Source organism: Leptonychotes weddellii, chromosome 3 (genome assembly GCF_054177405.1).
Source record: "Leptonychotes weddellii isolate Sample4059 chromosome 3, ASM5417740v2, whole genome shotgun sequence".
In the NCBI taxonomy this organism is placed as follows: Eukaryota; Metazoa; Chordata; class Mammalia; order Carnivora; family Phocidae; genus Leptonychotes; species Leptonychotes weddellii.
The window spans coordinates 141,510,453-141,534,351 of NC_138371.1; the positions used below are offsets into that span (position 1 = coordinate 141,510,453).

General features: G+C 33.9%; 1 pseudogene; it reads right to left on the reverse strand.

Moving 5' to 3' along the window:
* Positions 1-1,494: 1,494 nt before the first annotated feature.
* On the reverse strand, positions 1,495-1,930 carry LOC102742965 (large ribosomal subunit protein eL27 pseudogene; annotated as a pseudogene).
* Between the last annotated feature and the right edge of the window lie 21,969 nt (positions 1,931-23,899).

A 23,899-nucleotide genomic window follows, 5' to 3' on the forward strand; every position in this document is an offset into this window, starting at 1 on the left:
ACCCCATTGTATTCCATTTTAATTTAGGTTAGAATCAACTTACAAAGCAATGTTTATTTATCTTTACTCTGTTTTAATGCTGGACAAATCCTCCACAATAGCTAGAAAGAGATTCCAGAATAAACGTTGACAAGCAGCAGGTACAGTCTTCAGATAAGTTTACAATGAAGTTCTAAAATTGTTGAATTGCATATATAGCATTTCCTTGGGCCTTCAAATGATACTCAATAATATCTACTCTTATGTCTAAATAGGTACTAAAAAGAATATATTTTAATATTATAAATTTTAATACACTGAGAAGTTAGGAAATATGTATATATAATACTATAAGTATCATCTGAAAAATGACTGAATTTAATCACAGGTGTTATTTTCTTATCATGTTTTATTTAAATATTAGCATCACATTTCTATTATGCTTTATACATAGCACTTTATGTTTGGAAATCTTTGCTTCCAATTATTTTGATAAAATTTTCAATTGCATGTCCAGCTAAATCATAGACATGGAGATGCAATGCTGTAAAATCCCTTTGACTGCAGCAATGATATTGATAAAATATCTTATTTCACAAAGTAAAGAATGCTGGAAGTTATGCTTCCTAATTATATTTTATGCTGTTTATTCAACCATGGATTTATTGACCCATATCTACCACACTTAACTCCAGCTATTCTTTATTCAGTTCTCCAAACATTCCATTTAAGAAACTTTGGAAATGGCATTTCTTTGTATTTATCCTTCAGATCACAACTTCTCCAAGTATAATTGCCCTGGGACCTCAACTAGGTGAGAACTTCCACTTTGGCACTTAACTAGTACCTATACTTCCTTATTAGCATTTGGCAGTGTTTTAATAATGTCTTTCATTTGTATAATTACACATTATCTATCACAACTCCTAGAGTGTAAGCTCCATGAAGGCTGTGGATGTATTTCATGGCTTCACATTTTTATTTTTAGCATCTAACACAGACCTGGTTCACTGAAGTTGGTCAGGAAGCCCACACTTATAGAGACAGAGACAGAAACAGAGACAAAAATGAAAGAAAGAGAGAAAGAGAGAGAAAGAGAGGGAGGGAAAGGTAGAGAGAGAGGAAGGAAAGAAGGAAGGAAGGAAGGAAGGAAGGCGGGAAGGAAGGAAGGAAGGAAGGAAGGAAGGAAGGAAGGAAACTTAAATGTGTCCAGGTTGTTAAGTATCAAAGGACATGAGGGAGTAATTGCCCTCTGTGAGCTTGGGCATTCACTAAAACTTAACTCCTAAATTGGAGGAGAAAAAAAATGCATTTCTCCAATACTTTTCATTTTACAAGTTCTTACATAAGATTAACCAAGGATTATCCAGATTTAGTGTTATGGGTTGAATTGTGTCCTTTCGAAGTTTACATATTGAAGTCCTAACCTCCAATACTTTAAAATGTAATCATATTTGGAGATAAGGTCTTTTTGGGGGGGAGGAGGTTATTTTTAATGATTGAAACAAAACAAATCTAAAACCACAGCTTCTAGAAAAACCATTTGTTCTTGTCGGTCTTATACCTCGCCTCCAGCTTGACCCTGGCCTCTCATCGGGCCTTACATTTAAGAGTTGTGTCTCTGAAGACATCCTTGTTGACAAAACTTTTGTCCAAAGAGATATCTACAGAGTAGCCTTGTGGGCATGAGGTGATTGTAGTTATAAACTTTCACAAAAGACTTGATCTTTGACCTCTTGGTAATTTTCTTCTCGCCCATGGCAGCTGTCCCTTTGTGGGGATAGCAGTCAATTCCAGCCGCCAGAGCATGGCCGTAGGGATGGTTTGAGGTGCCTTGCAATGTTCTTCACAATGTTCTTCACAATGTTCTTCACAATGACTGCTTTGCATCCAGAGTCTAGGGTCAGGCCAGGACCAGCACCAACTTCCCCGGTTTCATGAACTTGCCCATCTTGAAACCAGCCATTCGAGCCTAAGCAGAAAAGAAGAAACAGCACTTCCATTCAAGATAAGGTCTTTAAAGGGGTGATTAAGTTTTTTAAAATGAGTTCTTTAAGGTGGCCTCTAATCCAGTATATACTGATGTGTCCTATCCTAACCCTGCCAACATCTTGACCTTGGACTTCCAACCTCCAGAATTTTGAGAAATGAATTCCTGTTGTTTAAGCCACCTAGTCTCTGGTACTCTGTTATGGCAGCCCTAGGAAACAAATACACTTATCCAATCTACTTCAGTCCTCAACATGATAGATGTTCTAATTGTATTTTTTATATGGGTTACAGAAACAAACAAACAAAACTAAAGCTTGAATTCATATTTAAATGGAATTAATTTCAGATATAGTTATTGAAAAAAATATTTTGTATTCTTAAAATATTTGTGTTTTTTTTTTTCTATTTGTGTGTGTGTGTTTTAGAGTGAGTATGTTTGCACATGTCTGGGTGTTGAGGAAGGAGAAAAATGACTTTGGGTAAGGAACATTTTAATGCCAAATAAAATATAAGTGTGTATTTGCACCTAAAATACAATGTCTTAGATATTAACAAATCCTATCATTCTCAGTGTGTAACATGGAATAAATGCCAAAAATCAATCTTCTAATAGACATAAACAAAGAAAAATGAAATAAATAATTAATAGTTTATATGTCTTCTGCCTCTAATTCAAAAATTGGTCAGATTGTTTATTATTTCATTAAATTTTCACTTTAGTGAGACATCAAGGCCTTGCACTCTCTCTGTTTTGAAGTATATATGTGTTTACAACTGAAAAATGAGAATACATCTTGACATCTTAGATTTTCTTGTAAAACCAGTAAATGAAGGATCATACCACTGGTATGATTCTAACTAATTGCTTAAAATAATGTGGAAGTCTTAAGATTATAATTTTAAATAACAATTCATTTCTAAATGTCTCTTTTTACAAAATGAATTTAAAAGAGATAATATCAATTCTTTAATTTTAAATTGCAGGTCCTCTGATAACTTTTAAGATAACATTTTATATCTCTATCATGTAAAGTTGTCAGAGGAATATAGCAAAGAAAATCAAATAGCAGTTCAGAAAACTTACTGGACTTTTCTGGGACTCAGAAATGTTAAAGAAATCAGATATGCCAGAGGGACACATCACACTTGAAAATAAATTCTATTTAAGGAAGCCAACCTATATAGCAGTTTTCTGTTCTTTTTCTTTCTTTCCTTTACTTTTTTTTAAACTAATTTCTCACAAAGACCTAGCATCTTAACATACTCTCAGGCAAGATTTATTAGCACAGGATTTTAGTTAGTTGTCTAAACTTCAAAATTCTATTTTGTAGGATACTAGAGGCTATTCATTAGCATACTGTGAAGCATGTCATAAATAATTTAAACTAGAGTTGTCAAGATAAATGAAAAAAATCAATTTATGCTGCACTACCCTTAATTTTTTATTGTGCATGGATTTGCTTGCTTACTAATCTACAAAATCTAGTAAATCACAGTCCCTGTCATTTTAGTGAATTAATCTGTATCATTTCAACTTGACTGATTATGTCGAAGGAATACCATCAAGAATCTTAGACTGTTATTTAGATATTGTTTTTAGGGGCGCCTGGGTGGCTCAGTCGTTAAGCATCTGCCTTCGGCTCAGGTCATGGTCCCAGGGTCCTGAGATCGAGCCCCACATCGGGCTCCCTGCTCGGCAGGAAGCCTGCTTCTCCCTCTCCCACTCCCGCTGCTTGTGTTCCCTCTCTCGCTGTATCTCTCTCTGTCAAATAAATAAAAAATCTTTAAAAAAAAAAAATGAATATAAATACTTTTTTAAATGATGTTCAAGAAACTCCAGGAAGTAATAAAGGAAAATATTCAAACAGATTAGTAAAAGTGATTTTCCATCATTCAGGAAATTTTAGAACAACAAATTTAGGAAAAGAAATGGAAAAGAGAACATCAAATAAACTCAAAATGTATTAACAGGAAACAAAAAGTAAGCCATCTATTTTTACTGTTGAGGATTAGCAAGTAGCAGAAATAATCTAGACTCCAGAAATACAAATTAGATTTTTTTTAAAAAAAGATTCCAGCTTAGTGCTTAAAGTGGAGAACCAATAAAAAGGTCTGGAATTCATTTTTAGTTATGTAACTTACTCAACATGTGGCCTTGAGTTAATTATTTTTAATTTGTCCTTTAAAGAAAACTTATTCCTTATCTTTTATTTCTTGCCATGATTTTTTGTCACAATGGATTCTTTGATGTTCGATTTAAACTTGGCATCCATTTTAGGATCAATCTCAGTCAATTTGTATCTTATCAGTCTATCAGTTACTGACTGAGGGACTTTTGGTTTTAAGGATCCTCTGCTAGAAGTGGTAAGTAAGACATTTTCATGACTGCCTTTGGGCAAGAACTCTATACTTGAATACATTTTAGTCTAGTCTATATGAAAGATATCATAATCTCAGGAATAAGACTTTGTTTGGACTCTATAGTGTTTTGTATGAATTTAGCACCCCTATTCAACATAACAGTAGTCCATTCTTTTTTTTTTTCTTTATACAGTTTCATAAAATAGAATTTTCAGGCTGTGACAATTACCTCAGAGCTAGATATGATTTGAACCACTGCCAAAGGACAATTTTCTGCTTTGTAAATATCCTATGGAAGCATATTCTCAAATTTCATAGAAAGCCAATTTAGACTGGCTAAAGATGCATTTTGGTGAATAAATATAACACAACAAATACAATACATGATTAGTACAATACCATTTCATACAAGCTTGTCGACTATATGCATTTAAGCTGTTATTCATTGGGCTAGAGAATTAAGTATAACAAAGAGCATATAAAATCTTTGAAAAATTAGCTGGGCAATTTCTGGTTCTGCATGTAAGGAGAGTAGAAGTCCCATCCTAACAAAAAGTAAAAAAGCTAAACAGATTGAAAAATCAAAAACTCTTCTTAGATAAGAGAGGTGAAGACTTGGAGTAAACCCTTCCCCCAGGCTTAAAAAGAAAGACAAGCAAATGCAGGGAGTCTGCTTATTTCAGCAGATACTCATGAGCAGAACCCCCACGGGAAGTAGTGCTGGGGTAGGAAAACCTGAATCGAGAAAATTGACAAATTGCTGGAGGCTCAGTGTGAACAACTCTGAGAGTTAAAAATCCAGGGGGCCACAGTCATAGGGGAATCCCCCACACTTTAATGAGTTTTACATCTAGAGGCCCCCAGATTCTCACAGTAAATATAAGAGAAAGATCCCTTCATGTTTCAGGGGGTTCAAGGGCTAAGGAACTACCTTTAAATGCACTAGAGTACATTCCTGCCTTCAGGATAAACTAGCTAACAAGAGCCTTATTTGCTGGGGTAACAGAGCCTAAGTAACCCAGGGAAGGAAAGTATCCAACTCTATCCCACTCTAGCCACCCTGTCCCACCTAAGTGGGGAAAGGGGATAAAAAACAACTGAGAAACATTTGTAAAGTTTTCAGAGACTCACTGAAAAGACTCAGACCTAATCATAGGTTTATAAAACACCTCGCCTCCCCACATCTCAGCACCACATTATTACAGACCTATTTCCTTAGGCTCAGTACCTCAAGTCTACCTATCAAGAAAAAATTAAAATGCAGGCCAAAAGGCAGAAAACACAATATGAAGAAATAGAGCAAGCATCAGAACAAGATATGGCCAGGATTTTGGAATTATCCAACCAGGAATTTAAAACAACTATGATTAATATACTGAGGGCTCTAATGGAAAAAGCAGCATGCAACAACAGATGGGCAATATAAGCAAAGACATGGAAGTCCTAAAAGAATTTTTAAAAATGCTAGAGATAAAAAAAAAAAAAACTGTAACCAAAATGAATAATATCTTTGGTGGTCCTATTAGTAGACTGATACAGCTGAGGAAAGAACTTCTGAGCTTGAGAGTGTATTGATAGAAACCTCCAAAACTGAAAAGAGAACAAACACTGAAAAAAGTAGAGAATTTCCCCAAATTAATGTCAGACCAAACCACAGATCCAGGAAGCTCAGAGAACACCAAGCAGGATAAATGCAAAAACAAAAAACAACAGAAACAACAACAACAACAACAACAAAACCCTGCACCTAGGCATATCATTTTCAAACTACAGAAAAGCAAACATAAAGAAAAAATGCTGGAAGAAGCCAGAAGGGAAACAAACAAACAAACAAACAAACAAACACTTTACCTACAGAGGAAAAAAGCTAAGCATTACATCAGACCTCTCCTCAAAAAACATGCAAGCATGTAAGCAAGAAGAAAGTGGAGTGAAACAAAGTGTTGACAGAAAAAAAAACCCACCAACCTAGAATTTTGCTTCATGAGAAATTATCCTTCAAAGGGGAAAGAGAAATACTTTCTCAAAAAAACAAAAATTGAGGTAATTTGTTGGTAGTAGACCTGCCTTGCAAGAAATATTAAAAGAAGTTCTTCAGGGAGAAGGAAAATGATATGTGAGAAACTAAGATCTACTTAAAGAAAGGAAGTGCATCGAAGAAGGAATAAAGATAAGTTTTTGAAGATAAAACAAAAACTTTTATTTTTCTTACTCTTACTTGATCTATCCGATAACAATTTGTTCAGAATAATGATAGCAATAATGTATTCACTTAGGTAAGCTTATAGATCAGTAAAATGAATGACAGCAATGATACAAATGATAGATACAAATGATAGAATTGGCAGTTCACTAGATACAGCGAACACTAGGAACAGGTGTTTCTAATGTTAAGAAGGACAGAAACCACGTTTCAAACAGCTGGGAGAGATGCCTGGGAACATGTATGCACTCTCCCCTATGACCACTGCCCCATAGTAATCTAGAGCTTCATTATAATACATCGACACTGTGAGTTGGAGCCCCCGCCCCCCTTGTGATGAGTGGCTGCCATGACAGTTCTAACAAGGACCATAGGGTCAAAAACCTCCTCTCTCAAAAACCTCAGGACCTATAACCTATTCAAACATAAAAGAAAAGACAACCGATCCCATCTGGGCTTGTCCCCTCTCCCATCTTAAGAGTGTACTTAAAACTTTTTTAAACTTTCTAATAAATTCTTGCTTGCTTGAGAGTTTGACTCTGAATTCTTTCTAAGCCAACTCAAGAACTGAGGTCTGTGCAGAGGCAGGGAGGGACCTGCTGCTAACACAAAGGATGGAAGGGGGGAATTAGGATTACTTTGTCATAAACTACTCACACTGCTTGTAAAGTGGTATGGTGCAATTTGAAAGAAAATTTGGATTAGTTGTAAACGTATATTGCAAACTCTAGGTAAATTTTTTTCTTCAGATTGAGTCCTGATCTATTGTTGTACCCTCCAGTTTACTGACTTTCTGCTCAATCATCTTTATTCTGTGATGAAGCCAATTCAGTGTATCTTAAATGTCAAATGCTTTTATTTTTCAGTTCAATTTTTTCCTGTTGGTCCTTTTTTGTATTTTCTATTTTTTCTGATGAGACTTCTGTTTTTTTCAATAATTAGGAACATTTTTGCTTCTGTGTCATTCAGCATGGTTACATAATTTAGAATTCTTAAGTGCTAATTCAATATAAGGATCATCTCAGAGTCTGCCTCATTGACTCTTTTTTTCTTTGGAATACAGAAAATCTTGTTTCTTTCAGTGCCAAATAATTTTCATTGTATCTTGAGCATTATCAATGTTATAAGACATGCTGGAATCTTTTATGTTCTTTAGAAGAAAGTTGATTTTATTTTTTAGTAACTCTTTTTTTTAAGATGTATTTATTTATTTGAGAAAGAGAGAGAGCAAGGAGAAGGGCAGAGGGAGAGGGAGAGAAAGAATCCCCAATAAGACTCCCCGCTGAGTATGGAGCCTGACATGGGGCTCAATCCCACGACTTTGAGATCATGACCTGAATCAAAATCAAGAGTCGGGTGCTTAACTGACTGAGCCACTCAGGCTTCCCAAGTTGATTTTATTTTTTAAAGAAACAATTGACTTCTTTGGACAAAAACAACGACATCTGTCTCTTGAGCTTCAATTCAAGTCTGGTGAATTTGTCCTATACTTGAGTGATTCAGGTATAAATCATCAATTTTTGTAGAATAATACATGAAAATTTGAGATCCCCGTCTCTGGCTCTCTGCTTTCTATGGCTCCCTCCTCGCTCTCCAACAATTATGGGTGACCCAGAATCTCTTGTTTGGTTCTTGAATACAGAACAAGAGAAGATTCTCTCTAGATTTCTAATTATCATATGCCGTACTGCTAGGACTTGGCCTTCTGGTGAAAAAGCTATGAAAAGTAGAAACTCAAGTTTGGTTATTACATTCTTCCAACTTGATTACTATTCAAAACTGTCTACTGTTGTTTACTCTCTAGTATTTTGACATTTGTTTATTGTACTATCTTGACAGTTTATAATTGCCAAGGGACAGCCATTATGATTTAAGTTTTCTTGTCAATACAGGGGTGGGGAGCATTATCGTCTTTCACTTTTCTGCTTAAAATCCGTTCTATCAATTATTATAATTAAGCATAATCCCATTTTATTTTTTATTTCCTGTAGATCTACTTCTGAATCTCTAGTCTATCCCTTTCTCTACAATACCAGGCTGGCTTTTATCTTTTTTACTCTTAGCCTTTATCAGGCAATTCCTAAAAACAATTAGTATTATTTAGAACTTTCAATGGCTTATTAGTAAATTTATTTTAAGAAATACTTTTATTATTAGTGACTTAATAATCTGCCCTTTGATGCAAACATAGTGATTTGAAGGGGCACATGCACCCCAATGTTTATAGCAGCAACGTCCACAATAGCCAAAATATGGAAAGAGCCCAGATGTCCATCAACAGATGAATGGGTAAAGAAGATGTGGTAAATAGGGGCGCCTGGGTGGCTCAGTTGGTTAAGCGACTGCCTTCGGCTCAGGTCATGATCTTGGAGTCCCTGGATCGAGTCCTGCATCAGGCTCCCTGCTTGTCAGGGAGTCTGCTTCTCCCTCTGACCCTCCCCCATCTTGTGTGCTTTCTCTCTCTCTCATTCTCTCTCTCTCAAATAAATAAATAAAATCTTTAAGAAAGAAAGAAAGAAAGAAAGAAAGAAAGAAAGAAAGAAAGAAAGAAAGAAAGGAAGAAAGATGTGGTAAATATATATATATGTATGTGGTATATATATATATATATATATATATATATATATATATATGATGGAATATTACTCAGTCATGAAAAAGAATGAAACTTTGCCATTTGCAATGACGTGGATGGAATTAGAGGGTATCATGCTAAGCAAAATAAGTCAGTCGAAGAAAGACAAATACCATATGATTTCACTCATATGTGGAATTTAAGAAAGAAAAAACAGATGAACATAGGGGAAGGGAAGGAAAAATAAAATAAAATGAAAACAGGAGAGAGGCAAACTATAGGAGACTCTTAACTATAGAAAACACACTGAGGGTTGCTGGAGGGGAGGTGGTTGGGAGGATGGAGTAATTGGGTGGTGGACATTAAGGAGGTCACTGGAAGTAATGAGCACTGGGTGTTACATGGAACTGATGAATCACTAAATTCTAACTCTGAAACTAATAATACAGTATATGTTAACTAAATTGAATTTAAATAAAAAATTAAAAAAATAATCTGCCCTTTGCACATCTACCTCTATAATTTCTATAATTTCATCTAAGATAAACTTTCCTGTGATTCAACTGGAGTTACAGAAAGCTATGTGGTATTTGCACTTCTTGGAAAACTTTGAATTCCATAAATAACTGATATTGTGTATTTTATCTGCCAGCTGTATGTTGAAGTTAAGCTGGCTCATACAGAGTTAGTAAATGAGATCAGCCTTGAATATATGAAATTTGAATTAATACTTCCTCTCTATATCAAGTAATTATAAAATTTTTGGTAAATGTGAATTAGCAAATGATCTCCTAAATATAACTTTCCTTAATCAAATTCATAAAGAAATAGTATTTTGAAAGATAATATTTTTTAAATGTGTTCTTTAAACAAAGCTTAGCATTGAACTCTCAATTCTAGGACTAACAAAAGAAAAAATCCATGAATTAGATAACTATTTCATTAATAAAAAAAGAAAAATTTGCACATGGATTGTACATCATCTTCTGACATGACAGAATGTCTAAAATTTGGAAAACAGACAGGAGTCTAAAGGAGAGAGCAATGTAATCTGGATTTAAAATATAAATTCTCTAGAACTATTTATTCTGTATATTCTTCAACTAATATTTCAGTTTTAATAGTTAAAACATCTATCATTTTCCTTTTTTTTTTAAAGATTTTATTTATTTGACAGAAAGAGAACAGTGAGAGAGGGAACACAAGCAGGGGGAGTGAGAGAGGGGGAAACAGGCTTCCCGCTGAGCAGGGAGCCCGATGTGGGGCTTGATCCCAGGACCCTGAGATCATGACCTGAGCCGAAGGCAGATGCTTAACAACTGAGCCACCCAGGCGCCCCGTAAAACATCTATCATTTTCTGAATCATGATGTCTACGTGTCAAAACCTTCAGATTTATTAACCTGAATTATCTTCTACACCTACTGTCTCTAATGAATGTATATACACTTCCATATGCACCTCATCTCAATACTTTAACTGTCAGGCCCGTCAGCAACCTAAAATACCAAAAAAAAAAAACAAAACTAGACCAGTGATTGAGCATCAAAGCTGTAACGAAAAAAATAACCAAAATATATAAATAAAGTTTATTATTCACATTTAAAATATTTCATTTTGTTGTTGATTTGATATCTCTAGGCTATACCTGATTAATTCTGTATAATCAGTCTTTATTTTCAAGGATCTTATCAGTATATGTTTAGTTCAGCTCACATTTTCTTTTCAAAATATTTGGATGATTATGAAAGAGTGTGAAATGTAAATTTGCAAAAGAAGATTTCAAGAAAGCCAACATATATGAACACAAATCCAGACTCACTGCTTAGCAGTGAAGTGAAAATGAAAGGGAAAAAATGATACTCAAGTTTTCACATTAAAAACTAGAAATAATTTAAGAAGATTGCTGTATTAGATAGTAGAAACTGAGACATTTCCAGTCTATTCAGGAATTGTATACAGTAAAAATACAGTAAATTATAAATGTGGTAAAATAATTAAGCAATGATATGTTATAATATACATGATATCAAAGATTATGATACCTCTTTGATTTATATATGATACATATGTGATATGTGATGCATTCATACATACATATATGTGATACATGTATATATATAATATAGAATTTTTTGAGCATGTATTCTATAATAATATAACCAAATATATGGCCAAAATAGCATTTTATGTAAAGAAAAAATTATAATGTAAAGAAAGTATAATTTTATTAATTATGGTAAAATTATATAATAGATTATACTAAGCTTTCAAAAATGATAGTTTTGAAGAATATATAACATCGGGATGCCTGGGTGGCTCAGTTGGTTAAGCATCTGCCTTCGGCTCAGGTCATGATCTTAGGGTCCTGGGATCGAGTCCCGCCTCAGGTTCCTTGCTCAGCAAGGAATATATAACATCAAACATCACAGAACTATGCTCATAATATACGATTAAGTAATAAAACTGGGGGCACTTGGGTGGCTCAGTTGGTTAAGCATCTGCCTTTGACTAAGGTCATAATCCCAGTATCCTGGGATCGAGTTCCCACTCCCAGGCCCCCACCCCATGTTGGGCTCCCTGCTCAACCGGGAGCCTGGTTCTTCTGTCCCTCTGCCTCTCCCCACCCCCCCACCCATGCTCTGTCTCACTCACTCTCTCTCTCAAATAAATAAAATCTTCAAAAACATAAGTAATAAAACTGGTTGGAAAATGCTGCAAAGTAATAGTAGTAGTTATACATGTATAACATTTACATGCCATTTTCTGATTTTTACACAATAAACATTCATTACTTATTATCAAAGAAAAATAAAGTAACTTTCTAAGTGAAACATCAGGCAGGTGGAATTATTACATAGGTAATTTAACTTCAACTGATACATATGTAATTAGGAATTCTAGCCTAGAAATAAAAAGTGAAATATTATAAAACATATATAAAGGTATTATTTCCCTTGGATACTTTACAATCTGCATATTTATTTTTGCACTAGGAATATATTTAGGAAAAAATATTAGTGCAAATTATTGTATCTGTAATTCCATATTAACTCATGGATATTTATTATTATTAGAATCAGAAACCCCATTGTGAATTGTCTCCAGGAAACAAAATACATACAACTCCTTTAGTTAATACCAAGGCAGTCATCTCACAAATGCATATGGAAAAAATATGCATATTTTATGAGTATCTACTGTTTATTTGCTTAGTCAGCCCTTACTATGTTTTATATACTTACATAGTCGTTGGGTGTACAGTGGTAGAAAGGAGATCTATAGTTCCTTCTCTCAAGAAGCTTAATTTGTAGAGAAAGATTCAGACAATAAACACATTAATATACTTAATATATTCCATATTGCAAAAGGTGCCATAAAATAATAAATCAGAATGAGGATATACAAAATGACATACAGAGGCAGGGTGAGGTTCCACACCTATGCAGGTGGAGTTGTGGGGGACATGATGTTAGAAGGGTGGTCAAGGGGGCGCCTGGGTGGCTCAGTTGGTTAAGCGACTGCCTTTGGCTCAGGTCATGATCCTGGAGCCCCGGGATCGAGTCCCGCATCGGGCTCCCTGCTCAGCGGGGAGTCTGCTTCTCCCTCTGACCCTCCTCCCTCTCATGCTCTCTGTCTCTCAAATAAATAAATAAAATCTTAAAAAAAAAAAAAAAAGAAGGGTGGTCAAGGATGGCTCTTTGAAGATTTGATAATTGTTGAAGATAAGACGGAAATACTTGTCTTAATTTTCAATGACTGGTAAAACAATGGTAATTTTGGCTAATTAAAGACAAAATAAGCAGAAAAAGAAAAAACACTTATTCCTGCAGGAGAAGAAGTGGAGTCCCACCACAGACTTTAGCACAAAAGTATTTTTAAATTAGGAAAATATAGTTGTTGAGGTAGCTGGTGAAAGTTTCTTGAAGGTTCTCTCCGAGGGGAATCTTCTTGGACAATTTCCTTCATGTGCCTTGGCTTCACACTCAAAGCTATTCTTTCTTCTTCTCTCTATATTATTCTTTATAGCCTGTCCTGAAAAAGATGGAGTTTTCTTTCTCATAAAGACTGGTCATGAGTGTTCAGGTTTTTATTAATTCTCTACATTTTGGACAGAATGACTAGGATTTTGATTTCTTTGGCTATCTAATTGCTTGAAAAATGTGGTAGGCTCCTAATATTCCTGATTGCTGTCAGTTCTGTGTACCAGCCAACCAAACACAAAGGTTTTATCTGAGCATAAGTTTCAGTCTTTCTGTTCTCCTTTGTTTCTTTTCCACCGTGCTATTTTCCTCAATTTAATGACATTTTTTGAAACCATCTGGAAGGCCACATTCTTAATCTGAAGTCTGACACAAGGCTGCTTTACTTTATCCAACTGAGATGTTTTACAAAGTTTTCACTTTCCAAGCCTTTTCTTTTCTTTTTTTTTTTTTTCAGTGTTGTTGCTGTAGCAGTTATTATTATAATTTCCTCTTTGGGGTCTGGAACCCGACAGACTTTCAACCTGAAATACTTTTGATTTTTAAACTCTATTCCTCTCTGCACTTAAAAAAACAATATTCTTTCTTGAGCTATTTATTATAATACTTTGCCTAAAGTATCCGATAATAGCCAAACACATTAACACACTAATCCTTCCTTTTTCATGTATATTTCATTTGCCTTGGAAATCATCACAGGAGACAGTTTACCAATGTTTGCTTATATAAGAAACATCTCCACCCTTCCATCCAGAAAGATCTATTTCTTTGTCCTCTCCCTTCAGAACACTAAACCAGTAGCACTAATCTACCAAGGAGGTTCTGCAATATTTGTTATCAGTTTCCCTATTAATAAGGCTACACCAGTCCTTTCATATAAATTTTAAAATCTCAGTGACTTAACCCCTGAGTTATATAAAAACCCATATATAGTATTTGTGCCATTATAAGAGTCATGAAAGAGCTTGCTTCCTTTTTCTGCTCTCTAACATGTGAGGATACAAGTCTACCGTCTGCAACCTGGAAAAGGATGCTCACTGGAACTCAACCATTCTGGCACCCTGATTTTAAACTTCTAGGCTCTAAAACTATAAAAAATGTATTTCTATTGCTTATGAGCCACCCAGTGTACGGCATTCTGTTTTAGTGGCCAGACATTGACTTAAAACAGCAAGCCAGACATTGACTTAAAAAGAAATTAAAACATCACTGGAAATGATAAACTAGAAGTAGAAAATTGTTTACAAGAACATTTATTGGAATTTGATGAGTAATTTTTTATATGGATATGTGAAAAAAGTGTTATCTCCAGGAGTTCCAAATTGGTTCCCAAGAATCATGTTTTGCTTAACTCTAGAGCTTTTTTCTTTTCTTTTTTTTTCATTTTATTTATTTATTTGAGAGAGAGAGTGAGAGAGAGCATGAGTAGGGGGAGGGGCAGAGGAGAAGCCGACTCCTTGCTGGGCAGGGAGCTCGATGCAGGGCTTGATCCCAGGACCCTGGATCATGACCTGAGCTAAAGTCAGACACTTAACCAACTGAGTCACCCAGGCCCCCTTAGAGCTTTTCTTTTTATGAGTGAGTTATGCTAAATTACTTGTGCCCATTCTCCAACTCTTTTCACATAGAGAACTCAGTATATTTATCTAAAAATAAAAGGTTTACAGGTGTTTTTAAAAAATATTATTTCAGATTCTTCCTGTGATGTGTAAAGCTGGAAAGAGTATGAATACCATTCTAACAATAAGAAAAAGCTAAATCAATTACAAAATCACAAGTTTTCTTGAATCCATCAGAGAATGGAGGTTATTGCACAAACAAGTAGCTTGGTATCTAAGAAAATAAGGCTTCATTTCCCATGGGATGTGAGCACTGACCTACAGTGGCAGAGGAGGAAGAGACATGGATACCATACAAGTATGTAATAGGTTATAAGAACTCGTCTACCTTTTTTTAAGATTTTATGTACTTATTTGAGAGAGAGAGAGAGAGATCACTAGCAGGGAGCAGAGGGAGAAGCCTGACATGGGGCTCAATCTCAGGACTATGGGATCATGACCTGAGCTGAAGGCAGACACCCAACTGACTGAGCCACCCAGGCGCCCCTCGTCTACATTTTTTAACAAGTGGCTAAAAGCTGAGAATATGCTAGCTGTGTGTATAGAGACCTTGGGAGCTGCAGACACAGTGGAGTTTGTACTCCTTCACATGGCTATCCACCATGCATTCATTGGAATGTTTGGAGACAGGGGTATGTAGAAGTAGCTCATCTCTTCATGACTTGTACTACAGTGGAACATACACAGAGGCTGGATTTAGCCCAAAATATGGATGAATTTCAAGGAAAGATGGGATGTGCACATTAACCTACAGAGGCAGAGAAGAGGAGGAAGAGAGATAGAAACCATGCAAGTAGACAATAAGTTGTAAGAATTCATCTAAATTTTATAACAAATGAACATAGGTGTATAAATACCTGTTTGAGTCATTGCTTTTACTTCTGGATATACGTAAGAGTGGATTTGCTGTCTATATGGTATTCACACATTTAACCTTTTGAGAAACCTGTTCCACTTAACATTCCCTAAGTAATATATAAGGGTTGTGATTTTTTCATATCCTTGACAACACTTGTTAGTTTCCATTTTTTTCTTTTTAATTATAGCGATCCTAGTATGTGTAAAGTGATTATTTCCTGGTTTTGATTTGCATTTCCCTAATGACCAATGATATGAAACATCTTTTCATGTGCTTATTGGTTATTCATAAACCTTCTTTAGAGAAATGTCTATTTGAATCATTTGCCTTTTTTGGAGACTGAGTGTTTCACTTTCATTAACCATAGAGTAAGAATTGCCTGAGAAATCTCTATATCTTATTTCTTTTTCTTTATTTTCTAATTTTCCCTTTCTTTACAGTGTCACTTGTCTTAGTTACCTCATTTGTGTTTATACAGTAGGTAATGGTGCATTTTAACAGCTCCCTGAAAAATGTGTGCATGCATGCATACATAAGTTTATTACAAATTCTACTATCTGACATATATGAAGTGTAGTGCACATATACAAACATCGACAATTCTCTTTATTCTAAATTCTTAGAGACAATCAGTTCTCAAGAAGGCTTTTAAAATGTTTTGCCAAACATTTGTGTCCACGGATGTAACTGACTGATGAGAGTAGTTTTGACGTGAAATTTGATTGATATTTTTATTTAAATTAATGATTAGGACAAAGCAATTATTACTTATATTAGAAATTCAAAAGTTTGTCAATGATGTGTGTGCCTTATTTGCTGAAATAGTTGATAGTTTTACAATAGTAGAACATTACTCCAAATTTATGTCTTAATGATAATAAAATAGCTACAGACATGACATACACAACATTTTCAATCACTTTTGTGCATCTAACAAATCAACAAAACAATGAATTGAACCCTGATTTGTAGCTCTTGTCCATGTTCTTGGTGCAAACACTCTTGTGTGAGCCTTTTTCAAGCTACCAACTTAACACCCCTGGGAGTTAAGAAAGAAATGCAAAGTAGCAGATACTTAGTATTTTCACTACACAGCTAGAATTGACATAACCTCAAGACAAGGGACAATAGTAGAATGTATTAGGAGAATTAGAAAGTAATGAGTTTCAAGTTTTTATTATCTTTGTTTTTAACATAATTTAATCAGTATAAAATAGATTTAATCATGGCTGTGTTTAACAACTGGATCTAGACAGCTGGTATGATTTGGCATCTTCACAGTATTATTTGTATACCAATACCTAATATCACTGCCTGATCTTTCTTTATTACCCAAGACATAGAATGAAAATACATCTGGTTTCACAAATCTCCTTTTATTAGCATGCTTGTCTGTTTATATTTTTTCAAACATAAGATTTCCCTAAGATGATATGAGCATGTGTGGTCTTTCTTACTTCCATGGTTCTTGGTCAGTAAAAAAGTACATTGGGAATTTCGGTAATTCTTCCGGAACCATTTCTTTTGAAGACAAAATATCAATTTATTTAACAGATTGTTGTGGATTTATTGTAGTAGTTAACTATCTGTGCGTTAAGAAAGGAAAACGTAATCTTAGAAAAGAAACATGTAAGTGTACCAGGACCCCACACAAGGCTTCTCAATATTACTCAGTGAATATTCTTGAAAGAATGAGTTAAATATTTTAACACTTAATCCTGAATATTTGTTCTGAATTTCCAGTATAAAAAAGAAAACACCTAATTTCAACTGTCAGTAAGAACTTTAGGTTTGAAATAAAGAAAATAAATGACACAAAAAACAAAAACAAAACAAAACAAAACAAAACAAAAAAACCATGAGGCATCTGGTAAATTAAATTAAAAAAAAATCTTTATATAGTGTATGCCATTCTCAATCAAATTTCATTCTAATTCACTCCTTTTCACAGTTAAAAAAACATCTTTAGGTACTTTCCGCATCACCTTTTTTGTTATGCTATTTTATTCCCAGGAAATTTGTATATATAAAAAACATAGATTTATTTTTCTCATAAGAATCACCATAATAACAGAGATGGTATACTATATTTTATAATAATGTGTCATCCCAATGCTGCAGGGAGTCCTTGAAGACATGCTGCCCATATGCCCAATGAATTTACCCTGTGCAAATTCTCCTAAATGACTGACTGACTGACTAAATAAATTCTCTCAAGACACATCCCATCATAATGCTTGATCAGCTATGGTTCATTTATTGTTATATAATTGCAAAGGATGTTTATCCTTTCTTGCCCTTTTATGCTGCAGAAGCTGTAATATTCTGGGTCACAGATAGGATGAAATTGTGACTAAGCTCTTTTGTGAGTATTCTATAATTTGGTACTTTGCAAAAACCCAAGCAGATACATGATGTGTCTCCTATTTTGTAAATCTTAACGCTGAAATATAAGTAGAGTACAATAAAATTATAAAAAGTGATTTAAATTTGTCAAAATGCCGTAAGTGATCTCTTCTTCATATTACTAAAAATTGCAATGAGTTAAAGAGATAAAAGTACTTTAGAAACTTCTGATATATTACCCTTGTTTCAGAACTGGACAAGTTGAGGATTTAGAGAATATGAACAGATTGTATGAAGTTACATAGATTAAAAACATATTACAACTGAATGCCAGGTCTTCAGATGAAAAAAAACTTGAGATGCTTCATCTGACCAAAAAAAAGCGCCTTTCTTGTAAAATTCAGACTGAAAAACGTATTTCTGCTTGCTTACAATTTTAGAGACAAAGACTGTAAATCATGATTCTTAAAACTGTCAGTTGTTTTCCATATTTATTGATACAGTTGTGTTTATTGATACAAAGATAATTCAGTTTTTATTTTGGGCGATTGCTATCAGCCATATAGATATAGTAAGTATCTTGGAAGCAAGCAAAGTTTAGTCCCTGTTCAAATTCAGGACAGCTAACTCTCCTACTATATTTGGTGCCTTATTATAAGGTGGGAGGAGATGTGAATCTGAGGCTGTAGAGTTTAGGAGAGTCTTTGGTTATATTCATCAATAGACAAAGTCTAAGTATAGGTTCATCAAAGAGTGCAAATAAGATGATTTTCGGGGCGCCTGGGTGGCTCAGTCGTTGGGTATCTGCCTTCGACTCGGGTCGTGATCCCAGGGTCCTGGGATCGGGCCCCGCATCGGGCTCCCTGCTCTGCAGGGGGCCTGCTTCTCCCTCTTCTACTCCCCCTGCTTGTGTTCCCTCTCTCACTGTGTCTCTCTCTGTCAGATAAATGGATAGGATCTTTGAAAAAAAAAAAAATAATAAGATGATTTTCTTTTTCTCTAATCAATGTTAAACTTATGCTGTATAAAATCTTCTTACTTCCTTAAAATTGCAGTAAATTTTATAACTTTCAGTTTACATGTTTTAAATTAAAAGCCCATCTTTTATCATCGCATTACATATTTTCTTCTCATTCTTCATACAATAGAAAGATATTATCTCCAGGGACTTGAAGTGAGAAAGGTGTCTGACTTCCATTTTTACTCTTTCTCTTGCTTACTCTGGCCCTTTGATGTGGAGATAAATGGTATATTTTGAATCAGAAATGACTCCTCTTTTCTTTTTCAAGCTTTTACTATTCTCCTGAGAATCTTGGAAAAGAAAAAAAAAAGCGAAAAACAGGGCAAACATTGATTTCATAAACTTTCCATGGCTGTAGACATTCTTGGTTGGTTATTCCTGGTATTCTGACTTAGCTTGGCCATCTGTTCACTCTGGATATCAGACAACTATAGGTATTGGTTCTCGGGTGGGGTTCATGTATTTGTTATTAAGGAACCTGTAGGGCTTTCAAGTAGCATAATTAGTTAATGTTGGCTATCTGTCATCAATAACATTTTCCTCTACCTCAGATTCTGCCACAAGAAGTTTTTTCCTAGAATCTCTTTCTGATGGTATCCCCTCTCTCTGGGGGTCCCACTCTTGAATTACCAATACTGCTGGAGATCAGGCACTTTGCAACAGGGAAGACCTATCTTTGGCATGCCAGTTGGTAAGATTGTAGGACACTTTACTGTCAAGAAAAACCCCACCACCACCATCCACCATGACAATTCTCCAATTTTCTTCCCCTTTATTCATGTAGACCTGGGCCATGTGATGCAACTCATTAAGTCCACTGCACTGTTTAATCAAAATTTGATAGGTGGTTGAAATATTATTCTCCTTTGTTCATATATAGCAAGTGATTATCCTGAAGGCCTTACTGGAGTGGAGGGGAATTCTCCACCACAAACACTTTGATGAATCTCTTCTTTCCTTTTATCTACTGTTTTGTGTAGCAAATCAATTTCAATAACTCCTTATGAATTGATACATATACATTATATATTTATACTTCTTTGTCATTTACATTGCTAGCATATTTTTTAGTTTTTATTTTATGGTATTATATGCCAAACAGAAATAGTAAATGTCATTAAAATTATTAATGTTAGCTTTTGGTTTTTAATATAGGAGTCATTGACCTCTCAATTATTAGACTAAGCAACATTTAATGATGCGTTCTTTTATAGAAATTAATTTATTTATTGGTTCATATATTTTGATACATTAATATCTATAACTAATTTATATTCTTTATCAATGCTAAAAATTATGATTCTACATTTTTAACTCCTGTTGGATCTTATATCCACTTGTAATTATTATCACAAGTATTTAGTTAAACCATCATTTTCACTACATAAAATTTTAATAACGAATTTTAATAACTGAGATCATTTTTGCTACTCTCAACTCAAACACAAGGATAATATTTCTGAATAATTTGTAGTATTATTTTATGCTATTATTGATATATTAGATATCCAAAAAAGTCACCTTTAATGTAATTCTTTTAAGACATTTATTTATTTTAGAAAGAGAGAGAGAGAGGATGTGAGTGGGGGGAAGGACAGAGGGAGAGAATCTTCAAGCAGACAAGGTCGGGGGCTTGATCCCATGACTCATGAGATCATGACCTGAGCTGAAACCAAAAGTCAGAAGCTCAACTGACTGAACCACCCAGGCCCTCCTAAAATCATTTTTTAAATTTATTTGTTATATTATTTTGTATTGAAAGATAGTATTTTCATTTGATACAGTTTCTGGAAGGCATAGTTTTCAGCACTGTACGCTCAATTTTTCAGTTTATCTATTGATTTTTTTAATACTTATTTAGGCTTTAAATGCCTTTTAATGAAAATTGTTTTCTTGACTATATGATGTACTGACTATGCTCAAAAATTAAAATTGTATAAAAAGGTATGTTACCAAATTATCCTCATCAAAGCATCCACACATCTGGCATTGCCTTTATTTTTTGTTTGTTTCTTCAGAGTAATAGATATGAATATATTATCACTTCTCAAACTTTCTGATTTAGTTCCTGCATCTTAAACTTTTCACTTAACAGACATATTAATGAAATCATCCCAAACTGGTAGACTCTACTACATGACAATTTCTCAGTATTTTCTGTAGCTGCACATACATTTTGTGGGTATACAATTTTTTTTTTTTAATGAGCCACCTGTAGATGGACTTTTATATTGTTTCCAGTATTTTGCTATCATAAACAATGCTCCAAATTACAAACTTTCTACATCTTTTAGTTTAAAAGTGTACTATTTATGCAGAATTTAGTTCCAGAAGTGGTATTGCTGGGTCAAAGGTTAAACTTCCAAATTATTCCCCCCAATATTTTTTCCATTTTGCAATCCCATCACAAGTATATGCTAACATCTATTTCACTACGGAGTGTTGTCAGTACTTTGAATATTTACTAGTTGGAAAAGTTAGGAATGATGCCAATATGCCTTTAATTAGCATTTATCTTTTCCTTGGTGGGATTGAACGTATTTTCACATGCTTAAGAATCATTTGTTTTGTTTTTCTGTGAACTCTCAGTTCATCTCTTTTGCTAACTATTATTATTTTTTTGGTGTTATCACATTTCAACTCATTTTCTGAGTTCTACATCTTCAAGGGTTTTTTGTTTTGTTTTGTTTTTCAAAAGTCTTTTAAAAAATACTTATATACTTGTCTACATTTATCTTTAGGTTATTATAAGACATCTTATAAGTGTTAGTGCTACTTTCAAAGAAGTCTTCTCTTACATTACATTTTTAACTGTTATTTTGTATTTAAATGGATTCCATTGTTTTATATATTGATTTCATTTCTCAGTATTTTTAAAAATTCTTTCATTGATTTCACCAATTTTGATTTGATTATTTTTGTTTCCCAGGCATATAATTACATCACCTGCCATCTGTAAATAGTGATATTAATTAATCATTTTAGCTATAATTCCCTCCAGAAGAATATTGATTGTTAACTTTTCTTACTATGGTGGGACTACTTCCATTATGTCCCTATTAGGTTAGATAATGGTATTGGATCAACACAGATTTGTATACTTTGTTCTGTTAACAAGTAACTATTAATTTTATTTTATTGAGTCACTTTATCAAAATTGTGTGCTGAAATTTTGAAATTCTTTCTAGCATCAAATGATTTGTTCGTATAATTCTTTCTCTTAAATCTGTCAATCAGAAGGCTCATTTAAATTAATAGATGTCATAATAATGAACCAGAATTACGTTCTTGGAGTTCTAGGGTTGAGTAACTCTACCTATCGTATGCTGTTAATGTATTGCTGGATCATGAATTTTTTTTAATGATTTTTAAATCAATCTTGATTGAGCTTATTATTTTCTTTTTTTAATTCTATATATCCCAGGAGTGGGTATTCATATAACCTTACTCATGAAAAATTTGGAAATTTTTCTTCTGGTTTAAATATATGGAACATTTTATTTTTTAAATATTTTATTTATTTATTTGACAGAGAGATAGAGAGCACAAGTAGGCAGAGAGGCAGGCAGAGGGAGAAGGGGAAGCAGACTCTCCACTGAGCAGGGAGCCCGATGCGGGGCTCAATCCCAGGACTCCGGGATCATGACCTGAGCCGAAGGCAGCTGCTTAACCGACTGAGCCACCCAGGTGCCCCTTAAATATATGGAACATTTTAATAGTATGAAGTTTTCTGCCCTTTGAAATGTAAATTCTATCCTTCATGGACTCATGTCTTTGGAGAAGAATAACTCTTTTTCAGTTCTCTTCATTTCTCCACCCCTGATCCGTTTGTCAGTTTGTCTGGATTATCTCTTTCTGGATCAGTTTTGATAAATTAAATATTTCTATTACATTTTTATTTCATGTGTGTTTTATTTACATAAATAGAGTTGAGAAAAGTAGTGTAAAAAGGTACAAAACTGTTCAGAGTCATTTTATTTATTTATTTTTTTAAAGATTTTTTTTTTTTTTTTTTTTTTTTATTTGAGAGAGAGAGAGAATGAGAGACAGAGAGCATGAGAGGGAGGAGGGTCAGAGGGAGAAGCAGACTCCCTGCCAAGCAGGGAGTCCGATGCGGGACTCGATCCGGGGACTCCAGGATCATGACCTGAGCCGAAGGCAGTCGCTTAACCAACTGAGCCACCCAGGCGCCCTCAGAGTCATTTTATAAACTGTATGTATTAATTATTTCTTTGTGGTTAATAATATCAATCATATCTATTTGTGATTTCTCCTTGTTTCCTTATTAGCTTAGATAAAGCTTTATAAACTTTATTGAACATTATAAGGAACTATCATATATTGACTTATTTGGGTTAGTTAAAATGCTTTATTTTTTTCTATTACATTAATGTCTTGATTTTATTTTTATTAATTTATCTTATTTATTCACTTTATGGCATTGATCTCTAGTATTCCCATGTGCTTAATACTTTCATTTTTTAGTGATATTGAAAATTCAGATTATGGTTTATTTTTACTTCGTGTTCAACTTTAGCTGTGTTATATTGGTATTTTCATTAATATTGTTTAATGTTTTATTCTTTTTAAGGAAGAATATACTTTTTTACAATTTTGATATTAATTTCCTGGTTTGTTTATCCACTTATTTATTCAAGGATATTTTGTCTCCAATTTTTTATAGTTATGAATAAAACTAATACAAACATTCATGTGATTATATATTGAACTTTATAAACTGGACATTATCTTTTATTTTCACCAAAAATATCTCATTCATTTGATGACTTTTAAAATATAATATGTCTCAGAATATCTCATTAACATTAAATATATTTTCTGGTTTTTCCATTGATTTTGCCTCAATAGTATCTATTAAACTTGTTGAACCTAGTTCCCCTTCTTCAATTTACACATTTGAAATAATCAAATTTTGGATATTTTAACACAACTGATGGGAGA